This window comes from Nicotiana tabacum, chromosome 1 (genome assembly GCF_000715075.1).
Source record: "Nicotiana tabacum cultivar K326 chromosome 1, ASM71507v2, whole genome shotgun sequence".
NCBI classification, from domain to species: Eukaryota; Viridiplantae; Streptophyta; class Magnoliopsida; order Solanales; family Solanaceae; genus Nicotiana; species Nicotiana tabacum.
This window is the reverse complement of record NC_134080.1, coordinates 173,833,857-173,840,554: the sequence shown is the minus strand read 5'-3', so window position 1 is coordinate 173,840,554 and position 6,698 is coordinate 173,833,857.

Here is a 6,698-nt window from a genome sequence, read left to right as displayed (position 1 = left end):
ATTTGTTTGATCTGGGCTCTGAGCATTTTGTTTTCCTGAATCAACCTGTTCCGTTCTCCCAGATTGGTAGCAACTTGCACGTTGTGATCATATTTCAGGCTTTCCACTTGTCGCTTTAACCTGCTGATTTCGGCGCAATAGCCTCTTTCTTTTGCTAGCCAATCCCACTGCTTTTGCGATGATTCGGCGAAATTCAGGATGTGGGGTCTCTTAGCCGGCCTTTCATGCTCAAGTTCGCTTCTGTACCATGCAAGGTAACCCGGCGCCGTCTCACCTTTGGCTCGATCCCGCACGCAAGTATCTGATTTCAAATATTGACACTCACTCCAGATTTGGCGAATCTTCGCTTCTGGGAACTGTCCGTTAGGACTTATCTCAACTGCTTGAGTGCTAAGATCCTCCTCATGAGGTACTGTCTGGCATCTTCCAAGCTGTCTCAAAACTCGGCAGGGTGCGTAAGGTTGAATGCTCTAAAGCCCCATCAGTAAGAAATGAGTTTTAGCTGCCGGCATATATATGATCTCATCAACAGGCAACCATCCCAGCGTCCATTGTATTTGGCTGGCAGTAAGAGCTTGAAAGAACGAGGTCCATGCCAGGACTCCTTTGGGCAAACTGATCTCTTTGGTTCTCGTGTAAAATTCTTCTATGCAAGTCTTTTCCGGGGAACCATGGCTCAAAATCTCGGAACGATGGCAGAGGTGCTCGGTAATCCACATTTGTAGGAGCAAGTTACAACCTTCGAAGAAATTTCCCCCAGCTTTACAAGCTGTGAGAGCTCGAAAAATGTCAGATACCACCATAGGCGCGAGAGTACTGTCACTTTGCGTGAGTAAAGTGCTGACGACCCCGGATATCTTCAAATCAATGTTTCCGTCTTTCCTTGGAAATACCAGAAGGCCCAGGAACATCATCATGAAGGCTACCCGTCTGTGTTTGTCCCACTTCTGACGAATACCTTTGCTGCACAGTTTGTTGATTGGATTATTGAATCCTCCCTCATGACCGTACCTATCATAAAGCATCACCTGACTTATTTTGACACATTTTTGGTTTTGGCTATCTTAGCAAAAAGCGGGGTTGAACCCGATGGGGGTTGCCTACGTATCTCACATCCGGTGAGAATCAAACCGGCGTAGTTCGGTACATCATGAATAGATGAAATCAATTAAACCCAGAAAGCAAGAATATATTTTTTATTATTTTTGAAAAGAGGCAAAGACTAAAGAAAATATTTATTATATATATATCTTTTTTTTAAGGAAATATTTGGACTATTAGTCTGAATTTAGAAAGGAGGTACTACGAAAGAAACAACATTTTTTTTTGAATTATGAATTTCCCGTTTTTTTTTTCTTTTGCTTTTAAATAAATACCCCTTTTTATTATTTTGAAAGTGATAAAAAGAAATTTTTTTTTATATGTTTTTTTTATTTTAATAAATCAAACTAGAAGAAAAAAAAAATTTTAGGAAAATTCTGGTGAGGTTTTTACACTACTTGGACATTGGTTTTATTTTTCCAAAATAAGTAATTATCCCCCTACACTGCTATTTTCCCCTTTTTTAGAAACCGGTCAGCATGCGGAACCGAAGCAAATAGATGCGCAAAACAAATAGGATGCAGCAGGGTGGTCTTTTTATTTCAGGTTGCCTGTCCTAGACGGACCCAACCCCTGTGTTGAGCCCCCCTAAGTCAAATGCAACGTGATGCAAATAAACGTTCCTACTAGGGATCCGGCATGCAGTTTCGTTATACTAGGTTTATACCCTGGGTATTTGTTCTAGACTATGTACCCGAGCGGACAACTCGAGTCGAGGAGGGGGCTACGTACCGGGGACCCGCGAGATCGTCCGGCTTTGTAACTTGTCCGACCTCTTTCTTATTTCAGGTATTGACACTAACATAATAGGGAGTCTCGACCAACGAGCTTCTCTAAGGAGGTAAGAAGAGAAAGGTTTCGGCACAGTTTATATACAGTTCAGATAATATCAAAGCGGTAACAAACAACATTTAGCACGTTATGCAAAAACATGTAATTAAGATTAGATAATAAAGCCAAATATAACAATTATTCTAGGCTCGAATTCTTGAACCCTGAACCAGTGGTTCTGGGTCGTCAAATCCCCAGCAGAGTCGCCAGAGCTGTCACACCTCCTTTTTGCATGCCCGCCCCGAAGGGTTAAATGCGCGAGGAAAGTTTTTCCAATTTAAGTGACAATATTCGAAATGGGATTATTTATTTTAATTCAGAGTCGCCACTTGGGAAAGGTTTGGTTTTTGGTGTCCCAAGTCACCGGTTTATCTTGAATCCTAAATCGAGGAAATTTTTGACTTTTCCAAATGAAGTCTGCGAACCAGAAATTCTAAGTAAGGAATTCTGTTGACCCGAGGGAAGGTGTTAGGCACCCTCGAATCCCGTGGTTCTAGCACGGTCGCTTAAATTGTTATAATGGCTAAATATCTGATTTAAATACATGTTGTGACTTATGTGCTTTTATTAAGTTTAAAATCGCTTTTATTATTATCATTTATTTTTATAGAATTGCAACGTCGTGAAAATGCATCTCGAACCACGTCGCAATCAATGCACCCGTGATTGTTAACACATTTCGACTCCGTTGAGATTTGGATTCGGGTCACATCAATGTGCACCCGAGTTTAAGAATGTAATTTAATTGAGCCGCGCCTAAAGAGTCTAAACGCGTTATTATTTTTGGGGAAGGCCATGAAATTCACTAAACGGCCTGTCCTGAATTCTAAATATTTATTATGTTTAGTTGTTGAGGGCCCCGCAATTGGCATTTTTATTTGGCGAGGCTCGTCTCATTATTTTAAAAAAAAGGATATCCTGAAGCGACTACATTTCTATTACATTTGTCTCTAAAAAAATAAAAGAGAAAGATACCAAGCTTACTTGTTTAAACTACTAACATATTAAATCTCTACTATGTGTGACGAGTCCGAATTTTGCTTGATTGCCTAATATGAGGTGAGAATCATTTCATTCCTTGTCTTCAAAGGGTGAATAAGCTTTGTTAATTTTATAAGGGAGATTGCAAGCAAACCAAATAACACATACTAAATTTACATTAAACAGAACCTTAAGTTTGAATTTTAAAATTAACTTATTTAGGCTTGATAAATGAAATCGGCTATTTATTAAGAAAGAGTACTATTAATTGGATTCGAGAATGCCTATTAATTTTCCTCAAAAAAGTCATAGCATTATTTCGAAACAATGAATCTATATTGAAGCCCATATCGAACTTATATAGGGACAAGTAGTCTAACAAGAGGGTTGGCATACATTGTCACCCTGTTAACGTAACGCTGCATGAGAATTAGTTTGGGGTACACTTATCTTGAAATTAAACGGAACCAAATATAACAGATTTGACAGTTCAGAGATCTAGACCAAAATACATACGGATGATTGCTGTGATTCTATGTTATAATGTCATAACTAAAACAAAACATAATGGTTGTATGCATTGAAACACATCTGATCTAACAAGCAAATGCTATCTAATAGTTCATCTCAAATCAGAAGGTATGTTAATTCATACAGAATACTTGCAGTTTGAAGTTAAACAAATACATGCTAAACTAACATTTGACCTATTTTTGAACACAAGTATTATAAAGTAAACAGACATTCGTTTCTTTATTTCTGCTTCAAACTTCAAACTTTCAACAACATATGGTTTCAGAAGTTGTGTACCTGGAATGTTTTACAATTGAAGAGAAAAGAGAAGTCAGCAGAGTAACAATGGCAACAAATGCAGCAGCAGTAACAGCAGGTAACCAACAGGACAAATCCCAGTGCAAGATGCAGTTAGAGCCGATGGAAAAATGGCAGAATGAAGCAAATTCCCAGTAGTATGGAATCAGAATTTAGGCAGAACAAATCCGGAAATGAACTAATGCTACAACACAACCAGTAACCTCAATCAGGACTCAGAAGAAATCAATATGGAACAGGCAAATCCAGGCCAGTGAGAATCAAGACAACGATGGAAATGCAGTTCCTGTTTTTGTGTTATGCCTCTCTCAATATGTATCTGTATGTTCTCCCTATTTCTTTCTTCTTATGAAATTTAGTGTCAACTTTTAGTCCCCTCTCTATCTGTTTCTTCTCTCAGAACTCAGCTCAATATATTCAGTTTGGGTTCCCTATGTGTATCTGTGTCTCTGTGTGTGTGTGTATATGTCAAAATCTGTGTTAAACTGATGGAAGTTCTCCCTTTTATCAACCTAAAATCAACCCTTTAACAGCCTGTTAGACAATCAGCACACCCCTCCCATGTGCTATCTTCTTTTCAGTTTCCACTTACCAATTAAATAAAAACAAACCCCATGATATTCCCTGGCAGACTTACTTTTGAGTAAGGTTTATTATTTCTGAAACTAAAGCAGAGTATGGGCAACAGAATGTAATCTGACAGCATATGCTGTCAAACTATTTTAATTCAAAAGAAAAGGCCTTTATGCACATGTTGTGCACAAGTGCACATGCCCTCCAATTCTAACTGCAACTAAACAAAACCAATCCCTTTATATTTCTGATTCAAATACATCAATTGTAAGTAGTTATAGTCGATTCTCAATTTTGATTCAAACAATATTCAGCGAGACAAATCAAACTGTTACCATTCAAACAGCTAAAACTATTTGACGACATGTATCGAATCGACTATACTAATTACAACATACACAATCAAAGACAAGGATTAGAATCAAACAGTATCAACAAGGGGTCAGATTGCACATGTCAATACAGAGGTTAACTTGGGGATTGATTACTCAAACAATTTCAATTCAATCAATTATGTCGTTCACATACACACACATTATCAGTGAATGAGGACACATTTGATTAAATACAGAGGTCCAGGCAAGGTGTGAGAAAACAGTTGGTAAAATTCAAAACACAAATTACACAAAACATTCGGCCATACGAACAGACCTTTAAACCACACACGTACTGAATAACAAAGAGAAAGCAAACTTACCTTAAAACTTTGAAAGAAGAAACAGAAAAATCAACTTGTGTTTGAACAGACCCTTCTCAAGGTTGAACGGACTTTAATCGAAGTGTTTCTCAAATGAGAAACACTTCGATTAAGGTCCATTAGACCCTAATCTCTTGGTTTAAACAGGCACGGAACAGGCACGAGGAACCCTAGGGTTCAAAAAATCAGATCTGGGATTCGTGTTTCCCTGGTCAGATTCGGACCAAACCAAGCATGGTTTGGTCACGAGGGGGGTCTGGGGACTGTCTGGTGCGAAACTGGGGTCAATCGGTGTAAGTTAGGTTCCGACTCGAATCTTCAAATGAAGATTCGAGAAGGTGGGAGGGGATTCGAAATGTGTAGTTGGTGGATTTGGGTTCAGGACGGTGAGGAGCATCTATGGTGTTAAGGATGGGGTCACCGGCGTCCATGCCGCCGGCTTTCATGGTGAAGGTATACAGGGGCGGCTAGGGTTTGGAGGTCTGAAGTCTGTGGAGGGGACGACTAGGGCCTGGGGGTTCGGATAGGGAGGGCAGGGTAAAGGTTATAGGCTTATATAGTTAGTGAGGGGTTGATTCCTAGCCGTTGGATGGGGTGAGATGAAGGGTTAGGATCCTTCAACTAACAGGGAACGGTGTCGTTTTAGACCTAAGGGGGTTGGGTCGGTCCGGGCGGAATGGATCGGGTTTGTTCATGGGTTAATGGGGAAGTGATCTTGGCCGTTGATCAATCTGAGATCAACGGCCTAGACCAAGCTAGGTCACTACGACGTCGTTTGGATGCCCTGGGTGTCAGCTGGTGTGGACCGGGTTACACATGGGGTTTTGGGTTTGAGTTTGGGCCTCGAATTTAAAATAAAAATAAGCCCAACTGATTTTCAACCCAATTCTGCACTCTCTTTTATTATTATTATTTTTTTTATTTTAAAACAAAACCTAAGTAAATCAAATTAAAATTAAATAAACACTTAATACAATTATTTGCACACATATATTAAAATATTTAAAACAGGTAAAATCAAACAAAACAACAATCACGGACAAGGATGCATATTTATGATTTTTCTATTTAATAACCGGATTACGGTTCAAACAGCACATGACACATATATTTTTTTTTTATTTTTGTTTTAATAAAATAAAAATGGGCAAAAATCATAAATAATTAACAAAGTGCCATGTAAAATCCAAAAATTGTACAGCAAGGCCGATCGCTATTATTTTTGTTTCTTTTGGAGTGATTGTCGCGTAAAACAAAAATCACGTGCTCACAATACTCGGCATTAAAAAATAATAATATAATATAGAAGATAGAGAAAAGAATATAAAAAAGAATATTCTTTTTTGGAGTAAAAAATAGAGTAATGGTTGGAGTTAATTTACTCTATTTTGGAGTAAAGATTTGGAGTGAAAGGTTGGAGATGCCCTAACGGACTCCAAGTCCAATATAAACTTCATTTAAAAAATATCTTTTCACCTAGTCAGCCCCTAGTTTGTATCTCACTATTTCTTTTAGAGAATGGCAGGAATAATGAGAAATAGACAATACTTATAAACAATTAGCAATCAAGTCATGCTACTAAAAATAATTATAAAAAGTTATAAATAATATACCACGTTCAAAAAATCTAGGCAAAAAAAGAATTTTTAATGGGTATGATTACAATTCGTCGAAAACACATAAA